General features: G+C 39.7%; 1 pseudogene; it reads left to right on the plus strand.

Annotated features, from left to right (window-relative positions):
• Positions 1–27390, plus strand: part of LOC115029243 — a 183036-nt pseudogene extending 155646 nt beyond the window's left edge.
• Positions 27391–27530: the final 140 nt, after the last annotated feature.

The following is a 27530-nucleotide window of genomic DNA, read 5'->3' on the forward strand; positions in this document are numbered from 1 at the left end:
GAAAGGGAAAGGGAAAGGGAAAGGGAAAGGGAAAGGGAAAGGGAAAGGGAAAGGGAAAGGGAAAAGGAAATGCAGACTACTATGTCCAACCATAGCCCTATGCATGTCACCAAGGTCTCTAGAGACTGTGCTGTAGGCACTAATGTGTAAAAAATGCTTATCTAGGAATCAAAAAATAATATTGATATAGTCTCAAGCCACTGAGTCTAAGCATCCTGGTGGCTATGACCTGAAATCCTAACTATATTGCATTTCAAAGTAGAAGGCATAAGAATTCGAGGCCAGCCTGGGTAACATAGCAAGACTCAGTCTCAAAAATAAACACAGAACTGGAGAAATAACAATGGTATGGTGCTTTCCTAGCATGTGTGATGCCATAGGTTCAATACCTATTATGAAATTAATGAATAAATGCTCAGTCCACATGTTGTCCATGACTTTCTATAAGCATTATCATGAGGGAAATCTTATTGTTTTACCGACATCTTAATCTATGTTCACAGCATCTCCCACCCTGACTAGCAGGAGACAATTTTACCATAACACAATCCCCTAATAACACTGAACAATTATCGAAGAAATAGAGACAGCAGTGTCTTTTGCATAGTGTTTGTAGAAAGACGGCTTTTATTTGGTGCCCCATTTGCTTTCTGCAAGCTATGTGACTGCCCTGACAGCAAAGGATTCAACCCAGCTGGGCTTTCTGTTAGTGTTGTCTGCTGAGATGCCTTCCCCAACCCATTTTGAGAACACTGCAGGTATTCTCTGAAATTGTAATTGCTCAGAGTTTGCTGGGCACCTGAATGCTTCCATGGAGCCAATATTTCTGTGTATCCAGCTTCCCATTACCAATGTTTTTTATCTTTCTGAGGCTGAATTATGTGGGCAAAAGTTGTCCAGATTTCTTTTCTGAAAACTGATTCATAACACAAGAGCATTGAGCAGATATTGAGAAATGCATGGGGACCTTTTCCCTATCTTCCTCCAACCCTTCAGCTCAAAACATTTAGAAATTAATTCTGTCGAGATTATAACAAGATCCAGATCCTGTCTGTGTTTATCACTTCCAAGCCACACTTCAAAGACCTAAGTAAGGCATTTCTGGAGCCACTTGGAGGGACCTGCTCACTTACTCTGTGCTGCTTCATATCTCTGTTTACTTGAAATAGCCAGCAGCCACAGTAGAGAAGAACCGAATGAATACCGAATTACTTGGAGGAAAACACTTTACTAATGTCTTTTTAAATAAAACTGATACAGTATCATGCAAATTGCCTCTAACTCCAAAACTCTCCTTAATCAAGTCTCTCAGCAGCAGACTATGCCATCAAGAACATCTTTGTGCAACCACCTTGGCCTGGGGATTAAATGCAAGAGTGTCACAATTAATTGTATCCTTGGGTGGGAAAGCAATCAGAGAGAAAAAAATATAATCACATTTAAATGTTGCCTAATCTTCAAAACAAATATTTATTTAAAATAATCATATGGCAGAAGAAATATGAGTTGATTTGATACTTGCTTTCTGTTCCTCCTAGGCAAAGTAAGAACTGAGTGGCTGTGCTTTTCAAAGACAATTAACTGTTTTCAAATGAAAAATATATGTGAAATTAGATTTTGTTTTAATGTAGAAAAGGCCATTGCTTTTGCTGAAGAAGTTTTGTTTGCCTTTTTTTTTTTTCTGGTGAGTATTGCTTTTGTGATATTTTGTAGTACATGTTCCTAAAACAGATTCTAATCTTAAGGTAGCAGAGATTTTGTAATCAATTTTTGTGGTAGACTGATATTATCAAACTGGGAACACAGTTGAGTTTCCAGTAGACATCTCTCTGAGAAGGCAAGGCAACAATAAAGGGCAATGTCAATAGAGTTTGTGTATATATAGGAATTGCCAACCTGTGCTGCAAAACCCGCAGTCCCCATCTGAAACAGGACAGGCATGATCAGGACAGCCTTGCCTTTGGTGAGGCTGTATATGTCAGAGACAGCACCTTCGGAAAACACATTTTTTGTGTTTTCCATATTGCTTGAGGTGGAGTGACACTCATCATTGTGAGCTCTTGTGGGTGGTGCCCTTTTGAATTCCATGAAACTACCAGGAGGTAGGGCCTGGTTAGTTTAAGTAAGTAATTTAGGAAGAGCTCTGAAGGCAATATCTATCCCAGTTCTCGTCTATCTCTAGAGGTCCTGTGTGCACCATGAAAACAAGGACCCAGCCTTCCTGTTCTGACACTAGAGATAGAGCGACTTCTGCAGCCATGCCTTCCCTGGCCAATGAACAGAAGCCCTACATGACCTCAAACCAGACAAACCTTCCTGTCTTAAGTAGCTACACTCAGGTATTTGGTGACAGCGATGAGATGTGAAAAGACACATCATGCAGAATGTAAAGCTGCATTAGGAAACCTAACAAGGTCCTTGTGAAGGTTGTGTGGGATTCAGCAACTTGACCACCTATTCTTTTTCTAGCATCTATTTTCCTATTTGCATATGTGTGCTGAACAAACTATGGTGAGCAAGCCAGTAAGCAGCACCCCTCCCTGGCTTCTGCATCAGCTCCTACTTCCAGGTCCCTGCCCTGTTTGAGTTCCTGTACTGATTTCCTTTATGATAAACAGCAATGTGGAAGTGTAAGCTGACCAAACCCTTTTGTCTCCAACATGACCAAAAATGGTCATGGTATTTCATTGCAGCAATAGAAACCCTAAAACAGGTGTTTTGCTTGAATGTATGTCCATGCACTTGGAGACTGGAAAAGGACATCTGATACCACTGGGACTGAAGTAATAGGTGGTTGTGAGCCATTACCTGGGTGCTGAGAATCAAATACAGGATTCTGGAAGAGCAGCCAGTGCCCTTAACTACGAGGTCATCTATCTCTCCAGCCTCCTGATTGTCCTTTTAATGATAATAACTGAAGAATCCTTTGGATTAGGCCATTTTTCCATAAACAATCATTGTTTTATGGACACTTAGGAGCCTGCCAGATAGGAAGACTAGCAAAGTAACCCTGAAGGTTATCCTTGAGTTGCCTTGCTGTGCCAAGACACCTGTTAAGAACTTGACACTGTATATCTGTCAATTGACTCTGAAAATGTAAATCATTGATTTACATAATTACTTTTCAGTTATTTCTTTTTCATTGATATCTATTTCTTTAAGGTTTGTTTTTATTTATTTGTGTGGGGGGTGGAAGAAGTAGAAAGATGACCCAGACATGGGAAGAGTTTAGGTCAGCTTTGCCTTGCTCCAGAGATTCACTGTGGTTTCCACACATGGCTGCCAGCTCTGTAGATGATCTTTCACCTCTGCAAGTTTACAGTGAAATCTGGGGCAAGGCACCAAGATGTGCAGCTAGACAGTGTACTTGTTGCAAGAAGTAATACACAGCATCTGCAGAACTTCCCACCTCTGCCTGTGGGTAGATCTGTAGGGTTTTCCTAAGTCATTTGGACATGATTTTTATTAGTAACTTAGAGCATAGGAAGCTGGTATTAATTTTTGTGGGCACAGTAAAAATAGAGGATTTTATCCACACAAATCCAAGCCCTTTGGCAGGCCTTCAACAACAGCCATAAAGTCTTTGACCTGAATACTAACTATTTAAAAATAAAACAAGATGAAGATGTTAAATTGTCAGAGATACACTCCAGAGAAAGCTGGTTAATGGAATCACTTACTGAGAGAAAGGCAATAAACTTAGTCATTCTCCACTACCTGCAGAGTTTGACACAAGGCAGTGGGTGCTCCAGTGATGCTGTGAGTTTAGAATCTTATCATTCAGAACTTGACCTCTTTGACAGGGAGACCTCCACAAGCCTCCTGTACCCCAGCCAGCATGTGTGACTTATGCTTTATCCTTCACACTTGTCTTGTGAAGTTAACATAAAATGTACAATACACATTACCAGCCCAACACACTATCCCACAAGTACAGGCAACTGGACAGCTCTGATGCCCTCCTATGTTTTAATATCTTAATAGGTGTCTCTACCTTTTTTGTTTTGTTTTATTTGTGTCAACTTAACACAAGCTGGAGTTAACACAGAGAAAGGAGCTTCAGTTGAGGAAATGCCTCCATAAGATCCAGCTGTAAGGCATTTTCTCAATTAGTGATCAAGGAAGGGAGGGCTCACTGTGGGTGGTGCCATCCCTGGGATAAGAAAGCAAGCTGAGTAAGCCAGAGAAAGCAAGCCAGTAAGTAACATCCCTTCGTGGCCTTTGCATCAGTTCCTGCTTCCTGACCTACTTGAGTTCCAGTCCTGACTTCCTTTGGTGATGAATAGCAATGTGAAAAGTCTAAGCTGAATAAACCTTTCCTCCCCAACCTGCTTCTTGGTCATGATGTTTTGTGTAGGTATAGAAACCCTGACTAAAACACCATGTCTCTCTGTCCTCTACTCTTTTCAAACCTGGTGTGTCTCTGCCCCTCGACACTTTCCTGGTATGGTGGATCTTCTTCTTTGTCCTTTTCCAGTCCCAAGCCTAAGAGTCCTAAATTTCTGATTCTGTCTGCCTTGCCCAGCTATTAATTGTTGGCAACCTCATTTATGAATTAGAACCAGCTGGGGACAGGTTCTCAGAAGCTATGTGCAGAAATTCTCATATAAAATTTCCTTGGAAAGCATAATTAGTATTCATAATATAAGTAGCTACATTTCCCCCTTCTTGTCCAATTAAAAAGGCTCTTTTCTCTCAGATATATATATTGAATACAATTATAACAAATATGTAAATTGTAAGGTATGATATACATTTAATAATATTGAGTTCATCATATTTGGCAGTTTAGATAAAGTCTATCCTAACTTAAAGAGTTAATAATTCTATACCTGAATTATGTTTGGTTTAACTTATATTACCATCTGAATACCATCCTTTCAAATGTAAATCATCTTTAATGCTAAACAATTTAAGTTTGAGTTTGATACGTAGTTTTCAACCCTGTCAGAGATCTGAGAAGGAATTAAATATTACCCAAATATTTATGAAGCATAAATGCATAGCTTCCAAAGCTTATACAAATTGTAAAGACAGCTGACTGCTTGAACAGTTCACATTATTTCTTAAAGCACTGGGGCATCAGTTTTCAGGCTTCTGTCCTAGAACTACCTGACAGACCTTAAGGGAATCAGGAATTATTAAGGACTAGCTTACCGTTTTCCCAGAGGTTAGCAGTTAACTATCTCGCATCCAATTTGTCCTTTTGTTTGTAGTTGAAATTAAGGAGAGGGAAGGGGTAAGAAAATTAGAAAAATTGGTTAGACTTAAAATTAGCTTTGGTATTCATTAGCCAGCCTCTGCATGTTTAGAATGTTGAGAGATTAACTGAAGTCCTAACTAGAACCTTCTGTAAGGCTGGATGAACCGAGGTAATCAGGAACCAGTAGCCCGTTTTGAAGCTGTTCTGAGAGAAAGTCTCTGGAAATAGCATCAGATGAGGCAAGGAGCTGGAACAGCAGACCGTTTTAGTATCCCAGAGGATGAATCTTGTCAGAGCTGTAACTTGGTGTTCCATTCTGTAATATATGAATCTTACAACCAAAAGTTTAGTTCTATAAAGATATTTTTGCGGATTGTGTAAGGTGCACAGAATAATTAAGGATGAATATTGTTCCTTGTTTGAGCAGGTGAAAGACTTTTCTATGAGTTAGTTTGGTCAATAAACAATTGTAATAAATCTTTATTCATGCTATGTGAAGGATGGCATGATAAATTTTAAGGATCTTATAATCTACACAATATATTGGCTAATTTTAGCTGAAATTTTAGCTGGAGACATTTTTATGTCTCAGCCATTTTTAGGGATGTTGCCACATGGAGGGATCAGCAAATTATGTTACCTGACTTGTTTGATCTTCTCAAATTTTTCTTTCCTATCTGTAGCCAGGAAAGAGTCTTTCCCTATAATATCTGATCCATATTACTTTGGAAAGGGTCCAAAGCCTTTTCATCTTTTTTTTTTAGTTGTTGCTGTAATTTTTTTTAAAAAAAATTATTAGATATTTTCTTCATTTACATTTAAAATGCTATCCCAAAAGTCCTCTATACCCTCCCGCTGCCCTGCTCCCCAAGCCACCCACTCCTGCTTCTTGGCCCTGGCATTCCCCTGTACTGGGGCATATAATCTTTGCAAGACCATTGATGGCCAACTAGGCCATCTTCTGCTACATATGCAACTAGAGACACAAGTTCCCCTTTCTTGTTAATACAAATACAGAGTCTCTCTCCCAAAATACCATGTTCTTGGTCCAGCAGCCTGAAATCCATTGGTTCAATTTTACAGCCTCCTTTATCTTTTCTAAGTAGAGCAGGCCCTACTTTGACCTCTCTCCCAAGGGATTAGTAATGTCATTAATATCATCAAACTTATAAACATCTTCATTTTGATAATTAAAATGACTCAAAGCAATTAAAATAATTTTAACAATTATTATTAGGTGCCTGTGCCTTTGTTTCCTACATTTGAGTTCAAAGACCTGGATTTCTTTATTTTTCTAAGTATAAATAATTGTCACTATTTCTTCTTTCTATCCTGAAGAGAGTACAAACTTTCCTTTATTTCTCCCTTTTAAGGAGATTAGTATCTGTGAGTGTATACTTATATCCCTTTATACGTACATACCAGGTTAATCAACCTCCTGCCAATAATCCCCAGTTATTCTGTATTCTATCTTGGCTGCTCTGGGTTGCATTCTCCTGGCTCCTTCATATGGTGACCATGTTTCTTTGTCCTATACTATTTTCAAACATGGTCTCTCCTTTCCTCCACAATATCCCTGCATAGTGGATCTCCATTTTTCTTCCCTCCCAGTCCCAAGCCCAGGAATTCCAAAGTCCCACCTCTGTCTGCCCTGCCCAGCTATTGATTGCTGACATCTTTATTTACCATTCAGAACCAACTGGGGGCACAAACATAATTCACATTCATAATATAAAAGTTACACACACTAAATACACACATAAATAAATAAGGAATTAAGGAAAAAAATAAGGAAAGAAATAAGGAAGGAAAGAAAGAAAGAAAGAAAGAAAGAAAGAAAGAAAGAAAGAAAGAAAGAAAGAAAGAAAGAAAGAAAGGAAGAAAGGCAACTTAAAGGAGGAGAATGGGCATATTTTAACTCACAGTTCCAGGGCACAGTCTATCATGTGGGGAATTCAAGACATAAAGAACATTAAGCAGCTGGTCAACGTACATCTACCATCACAAGGCAGCAATGCATGCATGCATATCAGTTCTTGGCTCACTTTGTCCACTCTTATACAATCCAGGATTCCCTGCCCAGGGAATTGTGCTATCCACAGTAGATATGTCTTCCTCCCTAAATAAAGGTAATCAAAACCCCAGAGACAGACCCCGAGCCCCGTCTCTCAGGTGATTTTAACTTTTAACAAGTTGACAATTAACTATCATTGGAAGTCTAGATAAGGAAAACAGGTTAGTAACATGCTGGAATACTCTGCCCCTCCTCACCAACAGCCTAGACTGGTATCCACTGAAAGCCAAAGTTACAGTTAGCATGGCTGTTTGCTCACAGATTCCTGGGGATTGCTATGGAATGACTATTATCCAGCTAATGGCAAAGCTATGGCACACACAGAGCAGTTCTAAGTCCTCACACAAGGCCTCCCAATGCAACGTTACCATACTTTGACAAGATTATTTGTGTGACTTCAGAGGTCACTTGAGCTCTCTTCAGGATTGTGTGTAGGGGGAGGGAAGAAAGTGGCTCTGCTGATTTCTTTCCTTAAGTGGACCTTTTGCACTTTGACCCAGCATTGTGATTTATAGTGTGATGTATTTCTTAAGATAGAGCTTAAGAGCTGCCTGGCAAAGTGTAAGGACTCAACACAGGTTATCCTTTATTGGCATGTATCCCATCACACTGCATATACATTTTGATAGAAAGGCAATGGAAAGAAATTCATCCACAGTTGTTACTCAAGAGACTCCTGTTTCCTATAAAGATCTAGAAATTTTAATAACACCTGATAGTTTGACTTTTTCAATGGAGATTTGCTTTCACACACCTTCTTCATTCTTTGGTTGAGATTCAATACAAGTGCCTCAATGGGAAGCACCAACCTATGGCACCTACTGGTACCTCTCAGGTACAAACCATAGGGTTAAATGGGTATCCAAAAAGATATTCATGTTATATGAGTACATGTGTGTTCTATTGTTTGTGGAGGCCAGAGTTCAATCTCAGGTGTCACTCCTTAGGAGGAATCACTTTATTTTTTTTTCAGACACCAGAGAGCATCAGAGATGCCCCTGTAGTTGATTTCCAATGCTGGCTACACAAGTGTTTGCCACCACACACAGCCTTTTGCATGGGTACTTTGGGTCAAGTTTAGGTGCTCATGTTTGTACTTTAGTGGCTTAGCCATTGTTCCAGCCACCCCACCACAATCCCACACACAAAGGAGTGTCATTGTCTTTGGATAAATGCTTAAAACTATAGGATGTCACTGAAAATTATATGGAAAGAGAAAAATAAAGGCAGTTCTCTAGACACTCTTCTGCTTCTCTTTATAAATGAGCAATTGTGTTTAAGTGACATTGATGCAGTTGGATCTGATGGTGGAATTTAAACCCCTCAGATACTAAGAGATCACAGTTCTCCTGTCCCCACCCATCACTTACTCTTCTCTTAGCTGATGACCTTGTGGGTTGAAATGTTTCTTCTGAATTTTCAATCCTGCATGACAAAGTTCTTTGGATAATTACATGTAACTTGTTATTCTCTTAAAAGGTTGTACAATTTCATTAGAAAAGTGTTCTTGGAATGTTACCAACTTGGCAGTGTTCTTCTGGCAAGAGTTCTTGGTCATAATAGAGCAAGATTGAGCTGAATGAAGGTGCTAAGCTTTCTATGGGAATATTCCAAGTCTTTTCTGAAGCAGTAGCAAGAATATTGACCAAGCTGAAATAGATAGCTGTGAGTACCGGCAGGTGAAAGAACCATCAGCTATTTACCTAAATGCCAGATTATTTGTATTAACAGGAGCCTAATAAATGGATTATTTAGACATAAAACATTTTTCAAATGCTCTGTGTTCTCTTAATCCAAAGGATGATATTAGGACTTAGCTTTCAATTATACAACTCCTGCTGAACATATGGCAATAACTCTGATCTGTCTAATATTTGCTAAGCCTTAGAGCAGTGGTTTTCATCTGGAGACAATTTTCACCCCAGATTGCACCCATCAATGTCTGGAAACATTTCTACCAGAAACCAGTTGGGCAAAAAGTCCCTAACTGTCACTTCTTTCTTTCCTCCCCCAAATCCTCCTTTATACTAGCTCCCAGGCAGCAGGGGCCAGTCCTTGGAGCATGCCTCCTTTCTCTTTCAGTGTGGCTAGTGTCTCTCTGCTTGGGTCACAAACCCAGGATCAATAAAGGAGGTGTAACTCCTGACTCAACCCCTGTTTCTAAGGCACATCTTGCTGCTTCTGCTACTTTGAAATTCCCAACTCTTTACTCACTGACATGGAATTTTAAATTTCTGATTGAAAGAATTTGTAATGGAAAGTTTTTCACAAAATACTGTCTATTTAAAAATAAAATCATCTAAGGGGGCTGGATAGATGGCTCAGCGTGGTGTTCTTGAAGGGAATCCCAGTGTAATTCCCAACCCCCATATGAAGCAGCAGACAACCACCTGTAATTCCAGCTACAGGCGATCTACAGGTCTTTTCCCAGCTCTACAGGCACCATACACTGATAAACACACATACACATAAATAAAAGTAAAACAAATCTTTAAAAAGTTAAATAAGAATAAATCAGAACTAGTACAGCCAAGTACCCTAATAAATACTGGTGGGTGGCATTTCCCTTAAGGAAGAACAGTGAGTAAACTGAGCTAAGTCCTTTTTGCCCATGTGGTTTCATACTGTGGCAATGGGCAGACATGGGCATTACACTACCAAACCCAGTGTGGTCACTTTCTATAGTAATTTTCCTGTTCTCAGACAGAAGCCAGCATATGCTGATGTCCCTACTCATAAGAAAAACCACAGAGGCTGCAGTAAAAGAAGACAGCTTTGTCTTCTGAGAGGATATGGAGTGCCAAAGAAACCAGCTACTAAGCACATATAGCAGCAGACTCCTCTGGCCTGCAGCTTGACCTGATTGTGCAATGCTTTATACAATAGTGATTAGTGTCAGATCACACCTTTGGAATCTCCCAGTATATTTTTGGTAATATATCTACCCTCACTCAAAGATTCCCAAGAGAACTCAGAAACTTATACATGGAAATTGACCAAAGGGAAGGTAACTGCATGTCAGAAAGACAGGAAATCCCTTCACAAAGAACCAGTCACTCAGTTTACAGGGTTTGAGAACATGAACTTATGAAAGGGAAATATAAAATGGATTACAAAAAGAGTCACATGTCATCATTTTAACATTATAATAAGTCTATTTAAAATATGAAATTTCAGGACTAAAAGGCAAAAATATATGCAATGAGAAGAAGATAAAAAGAACAAACAACAAGAATGGCTCACAATATTTTAAATTTGATAAAAATATATGCATATGTTTTCATTTTAATTTATAACTCTGCTTGTTTTACAAGGGATTAAACAAATAAACCAAAACTCACAGTAAGGTATTTGTTAAAATATTTGATTCTAAAAAGTAAGTAAAAATTAAAATTAACCAGAAAAAAATAGTTTATTTATATATTAGAGAATCAAAATATCACTGTCATTATATTATTAATTATTGAAATTAAGAGAAAATAAAATAATTAATGTAGCTGGGATATCAACCTGGATGTTTATGCCAATCAGTAAGAATGAATGTTAAATAAAATATTTACATGTTGAAAAAAACTATCTATAGCCCCAGCAAATTAGACTAAAACAGATGCTAAAAGAGTCATTCAATAAGTAAGTGATACTTGTGATAATTTATCTTCATTTTCAACTTGATGAGATTTAGAATCAGTACCTACTACTGTGGGTGGCACCATCCATTTGCTGTGGTCCTGGACTATATAGAAAGAAGAAAGTAAGCCCAACACTTGCACTCATCATTTCTGCTTCTTGGTGCAGATGCAGTTTCACGCCCGCCATGATGGACTGTCGCCCCAGGGAAAGAAAAGTAACTAAGACAACTCCACAGAAAAAGAAGAGCAATATGTGCTTAGAAAGACTTAAATTTAGTGTACCTAAAATTTTAAAAGAAAATTATATGCATTGAGATTTTTTTTTTAATTTTTTACATAAATAGGTACTACACATGTAAAAACGACCCCCTGAATGATGGAGGGAAAAATGAAAGATTCCAGTGTTACTTTTAACAAAGCACTGGGTGAGCTAAAGACTCATTCTAATCTCTAGAAAAATGTTAATGAGAATTCAAGTATTTATACACTTAAAAATTGATTAGAGTAAAATTATAAAAATATCTACCAATCCAATGAAAAAATATAAGGAGAAATGAAAGGTATATAAACAAATATTAGTAAAATGACCTATTTAAATTTCTAATGTCTATAATTAACTTTAGATTTAACTCAGGTGTTTTTAAGTAAGCTTTGTCTCAGAGAAAAGAAAATTATAAGGAAACTTCAGAGCATTTCTAAATAATACAGTTAAAATGACATATACTGAATATAGGGGTACATTTAAAGCCATGTTTCCAGCTGACTGTTGTGGTAAATGCTAATATCAGAAGTAAAGGAAGATCTAAAATCAAGGATGTGAAATTTTTTAGATAAGAAGGTAATCATGTAGTAAGTAAATAGGAAGGAAATAATGGAAGAACAGAATTAAGATGAAAGTGAACAAAACAGAGGCTTTAAAATCAGTACTTCTTTTTCCTTCCAGAGAAGAAAAAAAAAATGTATAAATCACACTTGTTCAAATGAACAAAAAAAACCAAAGTGCCCATTTGGGACTAAAAGACAGCTGCTTTGTTCATCCTTGGTGCCTGTGTCTTACCTGTTGCTTTTGTGAAACTCCACTGACTGTCCCTCTCCCAGTCCAGGGGTGAGTTGTATGCAAACTGACCTAAAAAAACAAAAAAACAAAAAACAAAAACAAAACAAAACAAAACAAAAAGTGACTCAGGATGTAAGTGCTCAAGTCTTTGATTGTCCAGTCTCCAAGTTTAAAGCAAACATGAAGTAAGAGAGAGGATCAGTGAGGGTCACACAAAGTTAGGGAGTGGGACAGAGTATCAGTTTTCATCTTGTGAGGAAATGCCACAGATGACAGGATCAACAGAGCTGTTTTTCCCTTGTTCTGGAGACTGGCTGCACAGGTTAGGGTCTACTCACACTGTGGTTTGCAGACAGATGGTTTCTGTGTCCTTTCTTAGTAAGTATATATATAGACATATTTTTCTTTCTTCTTTTAAGGATGCCTGTCTTTGGAACCCTAATTTTATGGGCTCATCTACCCCGAGTTAGCTCCACAAAGTTGTTTTTTGTTTGTTTGTTTGTTTGTTTGTTTGTTTTTTCCAAATGTTATAATCTGTCTGTAACCTCAGCATGTGGGCAGGAAGATGATCACAAGTAGAGGCCAGTTCATCTTTAAAATAAGTAATTTAAAAACAACTGTCATGTTAAGAGGTTGGAGCTTCAATGTGTAAAGAGAGGTATAGAAACTCAGTTCATAGCCAAGGGTCACCAAAGGATTCATTTTTTCAGGAAATAGATTCTGAGCATATAGGAGACACTTATATAAGAAGTGTTCTTGATCACAACATCCACAGAGGATCGAGGAAGAAATGGATAATGTGGAAGAAGCAGGACTGAAATTCAGTCTTAGCAGATGCCCTGGGGCCCCATTTTGAGCTCCAGAGATGCTCAGAGGTGTCCCCATTAGGAAAAGGCCTTTGTTCTGTTCTGACCAGTTTCCAGATGACCTGAGCCCTGGGAAGGGGCAGGACTTTGGAGAAGGTGACTCCCTTCAGCAAAGCCAATTCCAGAAAAGAAGTAGCAGCCAGGTGAGGAAGTTCTGTGGTTCTCAGAATATTTTGGTACTAAAATCACAGTGTATCTGCAGCATATCACTTGGGACACTTCTGTCTTCACAATGGACTCTGGGTGGACCAGAGTTGGAAATTCCATGCAACGAAATTATTCTGACTAAGGATAGCAGCTCATCATGGAGAATTGACGTCATGTCACAAAGCTGAACATTGTCTTCAACCACCAAGGTAAATGATCTCTGTATCTGGTAAGAAGAAACTCAAGTTTCCAATCAATACTCAGAGAATCCTCGTTTAGCACAGAACAAAAAGCAAGAACAACTGACTGTATAATTTAAATATTCGATGTTACCAGGAATTGATAACTCAATTTGTACAGCATTCAGTAGAGTCAGGTTTGTCTCAAGTCTTCAAAGAGCTCTCTCTCTCAGTCGTGTTACAGAACAGTTAAATTGGTGTCTCCTGTTTTTTTTGGCTTCCTGGCTTCCTGTTCTCATGTCTGTGGTAATTAAAGCAAAATCATGCTGCAACTTGACATGGAGTGGCATTCAACACTCAGCTCCTTAAAGGGATCACACTGAAGGATGAAATCAGCCATGCAGAAAGAGATGAACAGCTTTGTCTCCCTGAGGTGGGGGAAAGCCATGGCCATAGGACTTGTAAACATTTCAGTCCATCTTCTTTCTCTCTTGGCTGCTGGCTCACAAGGCTTCACTGTTTACCTAATGGGGTTTCAAGTGAGAACAGCCTTGGTGATGTAGGTAGACAGAATGAACAGATAATCAGGAAAGAGATTCAGAAAAACAAAAAAAACAAAAAAACAAAAAAACAAAACAAAACAAACAAACAAACAAAAAAACCCGGGAAGAACAGTGCATCTACACAGACCACATTAAGAAAAAAGCCACTCTTTGTGAAGTTTGTTTCTTTACTTGTCTGTTTCTGAGGCAGAGTCTCTCTTGTAGTCCAATCTGGCCTCCAACTCTAAATCCTTTTGCTTCATTCTGAGTGCTGTGATACCAGGTATGTACTATGCTCCTAACCTGCTTCTTAGGGAAATGTGAGCACATCAAAATATGAATAAATCTCATGAATGGACAGAGCAAAACTAAAAATGGAGCTATGTTGCGGTAAAGCTCCTCACAAATATGCTTCAGCAATGAAAACACAACACAGTTAATATGATTACATGCTGTGCGCCTAGACTGGGCAGATCTACGGCTACACTACCATCTTCCACAGCTTATGAGACCTCTTAGAACTTGCCGTTTCTCCAGACCATGTGCTTCTACTCCACTTTTCTTCATCTTCCTCCTCCTCTGCATCCTCTCCCTCTTCCATTTTCTCCTTCTCTCTCCCATCTTCTGCTCCACCTTTCCTTTTATCTGCCCAATTATCAGCTCTCCTTTATTTTATAAATTAAGGTGGGAAGCAGGTTTACAGGAAATCACCTGGGTGCTGACTCATTCCATATTCACAACCACTCACAGGAGAACAGAATTAACAGCACATATAATTAGCTCCAGGGCTATCCACAACAGAGCTATACTATTGTAAGACCCCCCACTCAATGTGTTTCTTAGACCCCTAGAAATGAAGGCCAGCACGGAGTTCTTTGTTCTTTCGCCTTCAGCATAAAAGATGAGCTGTAATTCACCATCCCCATTTTTACATTGTTTACTCAACTTCCCCATTCTTTTTTTCTAATTTATTTTTTTAAATTAGGCATTTTCTTCATTTACATTTCAAATGCTATCCCAAAACTCCCCCAGACCCTCCTCCATACTCTCCTACCCAACCATTCCCATTTTTGGCTCTGGCATTCCCCTTACTAAGGCATATAAAGTTTGTAAGACCAAGGGCCTCTCTTCCCAATGATGGTCAACTAGGTCATCTTCTGATACATATGCAGCTAGAGACACGAGCTCCAGGGGTACTGGTTAGTTCATATTGTTGTTCCACCTATAGGGTTGCAGACCCCTTTAGCTCCTTTAGTCTTTAATTTCTTTCTTTATTCCTTATTGACCAAGGTATCATTGAGTAGAATATTGTTCCGTTTCCACGTGAATGTTGGTTTTCTATTATTTATGTTGTTATTGAAGATCAGCCTTAGTCCATGGTGATCTGATAGGATGCATGGGACAATTTCAATATTTTGTATCTGTTGAGGCCTGTTTTGTGACCAATTATATGGTCAGTTTTGAAGAAGGTACCATGAAGTGCTGAGAAGAAGGTATATCCTCTTGTTTTAAAATAAAATGTTCTGTAGATATCTGTTAAATCCATTTGTTTCATAAATTCTGTTAGTTTCACTGTGTCCCTGTTTAGTTTCTGTTCCCATGATTGATAAAAGTGGTGCTTTGAAATCTCCCACTATTATTGTGTGAGGTGCAATGTGTGTTTTGAGGTTTGCTAAAGTTTCTTTAATGAATGTGGCTGCCCTTGCATTTGGAGCATAGATATTCAGAATTGAGAGTTCCTTTTGGCAAATTTTACCTTTGATGAGTATGAAGTGTCCCTCCTTGTCTTTTCTGATAACTTTAGGTTGGAAGTCTATTTTATTCAATATTAGAATGGCTACTTCAGCTTGTTTCTTCAGACCATTTGCTTGGAAAATTGTTTTCCAGCCTTTCACTCTGAGGTAGTATCTGTCTTTTTCCCTCAGATGGGTTACCTGTTAGCAGCAAAATGTTGGCTCCTGTATGTTAGCCATTCTGTTATTCTATGTCTTTTTATTTGGGAATTGAGTCTATTGATATTAAGAGATATTAAGGAAAAGTAATTGTTGCTTCCTATTATTTTTGTTGTTAGAGTTGGCATTCTGTTCTTATGGCTGTCTTCTTTTAGGTTTGTTGAAGGATTACTTTCTTGCTTTTTCTAGGGCGTAGTTTTCGTCCTTGTATTATTATTATTATTATTTGAAGGTCTGGATTCCTGGAAATATATTGTGTGAATTTGGTTTTGTCATGGAATACTTTGGTTTCTCCATCTATGGTAATCGAACATTTGGCTGGGCATATTAGTCTGGGCTGGCGTTTGTGTTCTCTTAGTGTCTGTATAACATTTGTCCAAGATCTTCTGGCTTTCAGAGTCTCTGGTGAAAAATCTGGTGTAATTCTAATAGTTCTGTCTTTATATGTTACTTGACCTTTTTCCCTTATTGCTTTTATTATTCTATCTTTATTTAGTGCATTTGTTGTTCTGATTATTATGTGTCAGGAGGAATTTCTTTTCTGATCCAGTCTATTTGGAGTTCTGTAGGCTTCTGGTGCGGAGCCTAGTGCGCACCTTCATGGGCATCTCTTTCTTTAGGTTTGGGAAGTTTTCTTCTATAATCTTGTTGAAGATATTTGCTGGCCCTTTAAGTTGAAAATCTTCATTCTCATCTACTCCTATTATTTGTAGGTTTGGTCTTCTCATTGTGTCCTGGATTTCTTGGATGTTTTGAGTTAGGATCTTTTTGCATTTTGCATTTTCCTTGATTGTTTTGCAGATGTTCTCTATGGAATCTTCTGCTCCTGAGATTCTCTCCTCCATCTCTTGTATTCTGTTGCTGATGCTCGCTTCTATGGTTCCAGATTTCTTTCCTAGGATTTCTATCTCCAGCGTTGCCTCACTTTGGTTTTTCTTTATTGTGTCTACTTCCCTTTTTAGGTCTTGTATGGTTTTGTTCAATTTCATAACCTGTTTAGTTGTGTTTTCCTGTTTTTCTTTAAGGACTTCTACCTGTTTGGTTTTTTTTTTTTTCCTGTTCTACTAAAGGACTTGTACCTCTTTAGCAGTGTTCTCCTGTATTTCTTTAAATGAGTTATTAAAGTCCTTCTTGATGTCCTCTACCATCATCATGAGATTTGCTTTTAAATCCGGGTCTAGCTTTTCGGGTGTGTTTGGGGTATCCAGGACTGGCTGAGGTGGGAGTGCTGGGTTCTCGTGATGGTGAGTGGTCTTGGTTTCTGTTAGTAAGATTCTTACGCTTGCCTTTTGCCATCTGGTAATCTCTGGAGTTAGTTGTTATAGTTGTCTCTGGTTAGAGCTTGTTCCTTCCGTGATTCTGTTAGCCTCTATCAGCAGACCTGGAAGACTAGCTCTCTCCTTAGTTTCAGTGGTCAGAGTACTCTATGCAGGCAAGCTCTCCTCTTGCAGCAAAGGAGCACAGATATCTGGCATTCGGACCTGCCTCCTGGCAGAAGATGAAGGCCTGAAACAGGGCCTGTCCCAGAAGTTGCGTGGCTTCCACCTGTCCCAGAAGCTGTTAGCTTCTTTAGTCCAAACTCTCACATGTGCAGACTAGTCTCTGAGGGATCCAGGAACCAAGATGGCTCCCTCAGGTTCTCTGGTAAAGCCCAACTTCCCCATTCTTTAAGGGACCAAAAATGTTTGCCAAAGATAGCCTGTAACCTTTCCGTGAGAGATGAGCTGTAATTCACCATCCGCATTCTCACGATGTTTAGTCAGCATCCCCATTCTTTGTGGTCTTATCCTCCCCTAACTTTGTGGTTTATTCTTTAAAAACCTTCGACTGCAACTGCTGGAGGTCGATCTCCTGTGCCCCTGTGTGGGTTACGAACATGCTGATTTCCAAATAAACCTCATGTGATATTGCATCAAGAACGGTTTCTCTTGAGTTATTGGGGCATTAGCTCATCCAGGGACTTGAGCAAGAGTCTCCCCAGGAACAGGGGTCTTTCAGTATTGTTTTGTGGTGTTTTGCTAACTTAAAGCCTTCCCTGCTGTTTGTCCCATGTATGTCAAAACTCCTATTGAATTCTGAACCCTTACTAGGAAGTAAGCCTTTGGAAGTTAATTATGTCCCAAGGACAGAAGACACAGCACTGGAAAAAAAAATTCCCTTATAAAAAAAGCATCTGCTAGAATCTTTGTTCTTTCTGCTGAGAGACCAAATCTTTTGAGTTCAGATTCCTTCTTAGAAAACCAGACCTAAAGTTAAACTCAAGTTAACTAACAGACCCATACCTAACTCGAATTTCCAGGCTATCCCCAACAAAACTTGAGTCTAACACCAGTTTCCAGGTTATTTCCCAACAAATCTACACCTCCAGGTTATAAGCCTACTCTCACTTCCTAACAACCATCAATCAGGAGGAAAACACAGGTTAAGTTTATGATTTGGTTCCCAATACTAGCCAATTATGTTAAAAGCCATAATGGTTCTTTCTTCCAGGATAGATAGTCCCTTCTTGCCTCTATAAATGCTTGCCTAAAACTAGGCTTGGGGCCCCTCCCATTCTCCTGTATCAGATATGGTAGTGTTGCCCAAGCTTGCGCTTGAATAAAGAGACCCTAATGCGATTGCACCAGAATCAGCACCTTAGTGGTCTTTTTAGGGTTCATGAATGTTTCCTGATACAACATTGCCATATGAGAGAAAGCCATGCCATGGGCTAGTAAGTGAGCCCTGACCAAACCCATATCCAATTTGACACTGGCCCCTCAAACTCTGAGAATTACTTTTCTGTGGCCTATCTCACTAGCAAACATTGTGACACGACTAGAAATAAGAATGCAGAAATATGACAAGACAACTTATCAAAACTTTTGTCTCAGGAATTTTCTTCTCTTATGTAAAAAGAAACTGAGTCAGAGTTATATCACTATGAAGAAATAACATGACCATGACAACTCATTTAAAGGAAAACACTCTATTAGAGTCTGGCTTACAGTTTCAGAGGCTTACTCGATTACCATCATGATAGGAACAATGTAGACCTGGTACTGGAGAAGAAGCCTAGAGTCACATCCTGATCTCTAAGCATTAATCAAAGGGAGAGAGTTGGGCATAGGCTTTTGAAACCTCAAAATGGCACACTTCCTCCAACAAGGCCACACCTCCTAATCCTTGCAATCCTTTCTAACACCATCACTCTCTGGTGACTAAGTATGCAAATATAGTAGCCAATAAGGGCTATTCTCATTCAAACTACAATAGCCTTAGCTCATTCAGCAACAGCATGAACTATTTTCTCAGCCAAGGGAATGTTTTATCATGGTCTTGACACAGTATTACCAGTACCTGTACAAAAATGTTTTATTTGAGGCAGTGAAAGCCTCTTCTTCCCTCCCCAGTGAGCTAGTATTGTAATAAAGAGGTTCTTCAGTAGCCAAATAAAGAAGAGGCCATAATACAGTATGTAAAGGCTGAGAACAAAGAGAACTTGTGTAGCATGTATGAGGCCCTGGGTTCTATCTCCAGCATGGAAACAAACAAAGAAACAACAAAGAGTAATTATGAAATCATAGGATGAAAAAATTATAGTACTTTAAAAATGCATTCAGTAATATGAGGGGGAAATATTGCTGAGGTTGAAAATCATGGTAAAGAAGTCTTTATTTTTGGCAGGGAGAGTCTAACTTGAGATCTTAAGATGAGTATAAATCATATAAAGAACAGAAGCTGTGTCCTGTCGTCAGGGAGCCCCAAAGACTGGCTGGACAAAATACCACAACCCCTGGCTGACCTGTGTCTTATTAGGTCTAAGCACAGTGCATAACTTATCCATTTATATGTAATTCTGTAACCAATACTTTCATCAAATGAAATAATTACAGGCCCTTTCTCTTCCTGTAGAATTCCTCAGCAACTACCGCTGTGTAAATGTGCTCTGCATAAATTGTGCACAGTAGTGTGTGGTGCAGTTTACTGGGGTTCAGGGAACTCAGAGATAATGTGGTTGTAAACAGGAGAATAAGAAGTCCATTGAAGAGTAGAGAGGACTCACAAAAGGGAAAAGAGAGGCAGGCAACTGATGAGAACCAGCCAAGGGACAATCAGGCATTGGCTGCCCAGAGCCAGAACTGGAACAGGCCTCCCTGTTCAAATGAGGCTGTAACCACTCCACCAGATCAGAGGCACAAGGGACAGCACGTCTCAGACACAAAATGGCAACAGATACTGTGATAGCTTATGTGGAAGTTCGGGATGTAGGAACATTTATTTTATCTTGGAATGTAGAAACATAAGGGTCCTTTGAATTGGTCATGGATTTATAAAATACAAATATTCCAGCCACTAACATTACCAGGCCAAATCCTTCACCAACCCCCATTGATGATCCTCTAACACTCCCTGGGCAAATGCTATGACCAGAAGTCCTGGCTTTCTTATGTGGCACAGCCACAGTAACTGTAAAGCCCCAAACTGCACATGCTCAATGATCAGAGATGAAGTTGGCTCTTCCACCTGCTTAGCTGTGCATGCTTAATGAGCAGATGCAGTGTACAATTTGTTAAGCAGTGCTGTAGACCTAAGCTAAGTAAGTTATCTGAGAACTGGTGACTATACCCTGTAAGGTATGATGTGTACTTTGACATGTGGCACCTGGCTCCACCAGAAACTTATGAGTTTCAAGACTCAGACATTGTAAGTAGGAGATTACATATTTTGTTTTGATTTTTTGTTTTTGTTTTTTTTTTTTAAAGGTAGGCATCAATGCCATCCTTAAACACAGAAGTCTGTAAAAGAGATAATCTACAGAATCAAACTGAGCCTACTTAGAAGTATAAGCTAACCCACTCTGAGGTTTCAAAAGTCTGAACTAGGATGCACAAGATTCATATTCATATTAACACGAAAAAATAGATAGCAGTGCTGACTTGTTTGACTCGAAAAGCTTTTATGCGCCAATAAAAAGCTGGTTTGTCAACATTATGTAGCATACAGCCCATAAAAAACAGTTGCTGAAAATCTCCGCACATTCAGATTAAAATAAAATGGCTGAACAAAAGCTATATTGTACATAGTCCTGAAGTTGAATGTCTGGAGGGGTTTTTCTGTGTGTGCTGCTGTGACAGACATCAGGAATATACCTATCTCTGGCTCATTGCTTATTGAAAAGCCAGAAGGTTTTATGGGCAAATGTATTTGACTGAGCTGTGTGCATTCTCTGAAGGATTACTTTCTGCTTCCAAGTGCACTGAATTGACATCTAACAGGCAAAGGTAAGTGCTCAAAAGCAATAAGCTCATCAGAAAGTAGGCAAGTGATTTAATGCCTTATTTTTTAAACATCATTTCTGGAGGTTGTGTCAAATCACCCAGTGGAAACCAAGGCTGCACTGAGTCTCAAGGACAGAATGAGCTGCTACTTCACATTGTCTGTGCTCAGGACACAGCCCAGAGACTGACAGAATGCTCATTGCGATTGTTTCCGGTCATCTGATGAAGAAAGCAATTTAAAAATGTGCACATACATTGATTGTACAAGGTAAAGAGATTGTACAAGGTAAAGAGATTCCTTATGCCATTGCTGTAGACTAGGCTGTCCCAAAGTTACCACTTCCTTTACTGCCCTCCCTTTCTCCTTTTCCCTTTCCACTCTCCAGTATTTATGCCTTCAGTTTTATAGTGTGTGTGTGTGGGGGTGGTGTTATTGTTGTATTTGCATTTTAAGGCAGTTTTTCAAAAGGAAAGTGAAAGAGAAATAAAAATAGCACATATCCAATTTCATGCATTACCTATGGTCACACTGGGGCTTCTCGAGTTCTGTGCATGCCCAAGCAGATAGTTTATCACTATTGGTCCACAGGATGTGTCTACCCACTTGGAATGCAGCATAGTGCTTCTGAGTCTACAATGTCTGGGAATTCATCCTTGACAGGATCAGGATTTATAGATCTAAAAGTGCAGACAAAACTATCAAGTAGACCTCTGCTACAGTCAGAGGGTTTGTGAAGGCCTGTCATTCCAGATTCATCTATTGAAACCCTAGTCCCCAGGGATGGTATTAGAAGAGGCCTCTGGACTGTGCTTAGGTCATGAAATCAGAACACTCAAAGTCTTTGCAAAATAGGTCCAAGGGAGATCCCATGCCTTCTGTGGTATATAAAGACAAAGCAAACAGATGTCATCTATGACCACCAGGTTTGTTCTCACCAGACATGGACAGCTACAACTTTCAATTTCACCAGGTCCAGACCTCTGAGAAATACATCTTTGTCTTCATAAAGCACTTAGGATTTCATTACAGCATCTGGGATAGACTGACAGTTTCTCTATATTTGGAGCATTTACACAAACCTGTTATTTTTTAATTCTATTTTTTCTCATTTTTCAGTTTTGATCTTACAGATATAACCTCATGTGGAGTGACTAATTATGCCTCTATTAAAGTCTGATCTTTAACAATCAGATTAATACAATTATGTACAGATACTGAACTGATCAGTTTGATTGTTTTTCTTCTAAAAAATCCTGCCTGCTATGAACTCATTATAAGATAATCTTAAAATTATCAAAGTAAAACATTTGTAGCATACATTCATGTATCTTCTAGATATACAAAGAAGTCTTTGCTACTAATAAACTATAACAAGATGTGTTCTGTGAGTGTTCAAGTAGAGGCAGGATTACAAGTTAATTAAAGTCAGTTTTAAGGGGGCTTTGTAGCAAGTTCCAGCTGAGTTCTCAGTGCTGTCACAAGTGTGATGACCAAGCAGCCCAGAGAGTGGGTCCACACACCCCACATAAGGGCCTCATGCAAAAAGACTAAATTTAAACGTACTATTGAAGAATGTTGGTTTAATTGTTGCTCACAAGATGACATTGCATTCTGGTTATGGCTGGAAAGTCTTTATGGTTTTAAGCCAATGCACTGGGAAGAGAAGATCAGAAACCTAGAGCTTTATTTTCTCTCTTCCTAGCTCTGGTCTCAGAAACATCACAACCTTTTTTTGTGCCTTAGGTTTTTGTCATAAGGTAGATGTCTTTTAGTTCTCCCTTTATTATAAAATCCTATTATAACAGGAAACAAAAAACAGGCAGCTTCCTGTCAGCTTTTTCTGCTAAAGAGGTCACAAATTTCTGGAATAGAGCATTGGGAAAATCCATGGTAACCAGCAAAGCAACACACCGTTTGATTGATCCAATTTTACAAGGAACCTCATGACCCTGCTCCTAAGCATCTTACATACAGGGCTGGAAAGTGAACACAGCAGTCCAGATAAGGCCAAATCATGTGTCCTGCGATAAGTGTTCACTGCCTTTCGAATCAAAGCATCAAATTGTTTCTCTAACCTACTAGTGATTTCCAAGAATTTCAACTACATTTGTGAGTAGCATAGGCGATATTTAAAATCATTTTTCAACTGAGAGGTTTAAGCATTTAGTACACATTGCTTAATCAAGCAACTATGCTCAGTTATCCTTTGTGTTGACAAGAAACACTAATGGCATATTGGCATTTGAATACTCAGTTAACCTTGCCAATGAATAAATGTAACTTTCTGTAAAACTATTCTGTTTTAATTTGTAATTATCAGTGGGGTTTGAAGATGCATTATGTTGATTTGAAGTGTCATTTTGTTGCTTGTGTTTGACTTTTACATAGTGGAATGCTTCACTCATCAGGGCAAATATTTGCCAGAGTTTTAGAGAAGAAATGAGCCCTTGTTAGCCCAGTAGATACAGTGTGTCTTAGGGAAGCAGGAAGCTGAGGAAGAGTATGTGCCATGCTTGCTTGGTTCTGTAGAGAAGCCACAGTGATTTTATACAAACTTGAGATGCACAGGAAAGCAGGAAAGCTCATGGTCACAGAAATGATGTAGCAAAACCCAGCACTCCCTTCATTACTGCTGGGGCTCATTAATTCCAAACATCACTCTGTGCTACCTGAGGCTACAAGCCAACCTGCCCGAGTCCCCACCTTCTGAGGTCAGTTCAAGACATTTCCAAATTCCAATCTTTTTGTTTGTTTGTTTTCTTTTGTTTTGTTTCCTTTTTCAGAATTTTCTACCAAAGCAACTAATGACTTGTATTTTAAAATAATATCCACGTTAATAGAATTGCTTGTTCTGATTTTCCATTCTAGATAAAAAATTATAACTGTCTGTATTCCAAAGTGGTACTATTAAGCATCTCATAATTAAGTTTAAGAAATGAATTATTGAGCAGAAATGAAACACTTTGGTCAGAAAAGAATTGCAAGCCCATTTTTTTTCTCTTCTACACAACAAATAAAATATACTTAATCACCCAAGAAAACGACAGGGCAATCAACAGTGACCTCAAAACTAAGTTTGTGGGAATGGCTGCTGGGCTTTGACAACAGACTGTGTATTCATAAGCACCACTAGAGGGCAGGCGAGGAGAAGGAATCTAAGCCTGAGGTTGCCTGGAATGTATGCCTGCTAAGCTACCCCCCTCAGGGTCCCCTCCATTTTCACCATGCAGGTAAGGGCAGCCCCCTGCAGTGGACGTTTCACACATCTGCTCTCTGTCACATGACTTATGGCAGTGTCAGCAGGCCTTATTCACTGCTCATAGGACCTTGTCTCCCTTCTGTACAGAAGGAACGTGGGAGAGATGCTCTCAGGGTCACAGTTCCCAGGCTCTTTCTTCATAAAAACCAGTGATCAGCTCCTGCTCAGTACTTGAGCAGAGGCTGTTTCTTGAACAGAACCCGAGGCACCCTAGAACACATGGCCAGTGACACCATCGAAGAATGTGCTTCAGAGCTGGGATGTACATTTGCCTCAATGCCAACTCCAGTGATGCCAGAGCACCCGGATGTGGCAAGAGGCACTAATTGTGCCTCCCTCCTCATGGCTGCTGCACTCAGTGGCCACAGGCCAAGAACTTAATGAGCCACAGATTCTTAGAGATCATTTGAAACACCTTGTAGCTGCAATTCTATAATGAATCCAAATGGGGGGAGGGCACACATGTGTGAAATCAATAAATAACACCATGCTACACTGTGTTGTTGTACTGTCCCACGTGGACACATAGTTCTTGAATCTCTGAACTCAAATACTTCTTTGCCCAGAGCTTAGTTGTGTGACTTAAAGTAAGTGATTTCAAGTCCTCTATGCTTCAGATTTTATATCTTATAAAATGAGGCTAATACGTTCAGAATGCTATGAATAGGACCTTTAAAAGACTTAAAATTTGATTTGAAATGTGTGTGTGTGTGTATACATGCATGTCTGTGTGTGTGTGTGTAGTGTAGTGTAATGTAGTGTAGTGTAGGTGTATGTGTACATGGTAGCTGGTGCCTAGGGAGTCCAAAAGACGGCATCAGATCCTTTGGAGCTGGAGTTGCAGGTATTGGAGCTGTTGTGGATGCTGGAAACTGACCCTGGTCTTCTGCAAAAACAGCAAGGGCTCTTAACCACTGAGCCATCTAACAACTCCAGAACAGGGTGTTTCAAAACATTCATGGACACTGGGCACAAAAATAGCCTTACAAAAGAGAAGATAAGTAGTCATCTAAAAGTCTCTGAGTACTTTATCATGCTGCCAATTTATAATTTCAAGTTCAGCTCTTCGGTTTTCTCCTCACTCTGGAAAACCAATATATTCCTTCAAAGTCTCAACCATTTCTGTACTTTGCTGCCAAGTCACTGATCCTAGATACCCCTGCCTATTGCTTATGAGCCATGTCTCACTGTGAAGCTTATATCCTCACTAGGTGCTTCTAGTTATGCTGACTCTCAAAAGCTTTCAACATCAGCAGGGTGACTCATGAATCTTAACCCACAGTTTCTGAGACTCTCTGTAAACAGGATAGACTGGCAAAGTCAGTACATGCCTAGCCAGCTAATGGCATTCAACTGTAGTGTCTTATATATTTAGGAATCCACTGATACCCAGGCCAAAGTAGTCAACCAGACATGAGGAAGGCAGGTGCGTATCAGTGTGTCTAATGCTGTCCAGGGGTTCCATGAATAACTAAAGCCTGAGTTAAAAAGAGAATAAGCATATCCATGTACCCAGTGAACAGAGAGGACCCCTTTATCACAGTGACGCTCAGTGTATAGTCACTAGACTAGAAATCGTGGCTTCCCTTGAGAACTTGCAAGATAAACAAACCCTCCAACAGGCTATCTGGGGTGCCAGAAACCCTGGCTCCCAGCAAATCTCCTCATGCATTCTACAATTCTGAATTTCTACTCCAAAAATAAACATACCTGTGATTTGCTAATTCTCAGGGCTGCATAATTGACCTTTTCAGATAATTTCAAACGAAAGATGACTCAAAAGTACCACATTGCAGGGGGAAAAAAGTTTCCCTCAAATTATTGGCAAACAGAATTTGAAGACCTCTGTCTCACCACCTACCTAGCAATCAACCATTCAGCCAGTAGATCTAAAATTGCCCTGTGCGTGTGGAACGAAGCTGCAGAGCCCCCGCTGCCCCTTCCTAGGGCTCAAGTGGGGCTCAAGGTGTCATAAGTACATATGATTCAGAATGACCTCTCCCCCCCCCCGTCTCCCTCTCCTTCTCCCTCTCCCTCTCCCTCTCCCTCTCCCTCTCTCTCTTTTTCTCTCTCTCACTACATGGCAATCCTCCTGCCACAGCTTCCTGAGTTTTGTTATTCGAAGCATGAGCTACTATATAAGCTTTCCTCTGATTACTCCCTCCTGCCTAAAGACAAGTTGTAGCTAGAGTTGAGAAATGAGTAAAAAGGATGCCTTTGGGCTCATATTTTCCAAGGCATCTGGCCACAGTCAGCCAAGCCTTTGCTTAGGGACTGAGATGAGACAGAGCATTGTAGAATCAGGAGAATCATGATGTGCAACTGTGCATCTCATGGTATCCAAGAAACACAAAGCCAGACAAAAATGGGCCAGAGCAAGAGACCCTGTAAAGCTACCCTCCCACACTGTAACCCATCTCCACTGATGAGACTACAGCTCCTAAATCCTCAAATCAGAACTCCATCAATAATTCACTGAGCCTTTTGCACCAGTCAGTCTCTCCAGGAACAGACTCAGCAGCTGGGAGCCAAACCTTGAATCTCTGTGCTTTTGGAGACCTGTATATCTGCACTATAACAGTGCTTCCTATGAGGCTGTCCAAAGCAGGTGTTTTGTCTTCCGTCTGACCTCTGCAAACCTATTCAATGGCTTGTATCCTCTCTGTCCTCATTCATACGCTTAGAGCCCACCTGTATTCATTTGTGTCTGATGATCTCATGAATAGCCCTGAGTTATTGTCTCACTGATCACCAACACCTGCTGTTCCAATGTGCTTGACCAGTACCTTTGAAAGTCCTGTCTAATCTCTTCAATCCAACACAACTTAGAAACTCCAAAACATTCTTCTCTAGGATGGGTTGTCATTGGAGCAGCATGCCTGGCTGTCATTTGGTCATTTTTACGAGCTATACTAGCCCTTCCCCAGTTTCAAAACTAACTTTCTTGGGCTTCTATTAGATGGCTGCATAAGCCACTGCTACCTTCCAGTGTGGTCTCTGCCTCCTTCTTGTCTAAGCTAATAGCTCCTGTCTGCAACAATATGCAGCAACGGGGTTCTTCATGCTTCGAGGAGGACATGCAGAGTGCCTCTCCTGTAGAGATGGTTTTTCTGATTTTTTGTTTTTTCTCTTGTAGGTGTCAGCCCACATGGCCCAGGTGCCTGGCATTCTGCTGCCCTCTGCTGGCATCTCTCAACCTAGCATCAAGTCCCTGATTTAATGCTGAGAAAGGTTCAATGGAAATGGCTGTGTTAAAAGAAAGATAGTCTTTTTGTCTTATTGATGGTGTCTTTTGCCTTGCAGAAGCTTTGCAGTTTCATGAGGTCCCACTTGTCAATTCTCGATCTTACAGCACAAGCC

This window comes from Mus caroli, chromosome 14 (genome assembly GCF_900094665.2).
Source record: "Mus caroli chromosome 14, CAROLI_EIJ_v1.1, whole genome shotgun sequence".
Lineage (NCBI taxonomy): Eukaryota > Metazoa > Chordata > Mammalia > Rodentia > Muridae > Mus > Mus caroli.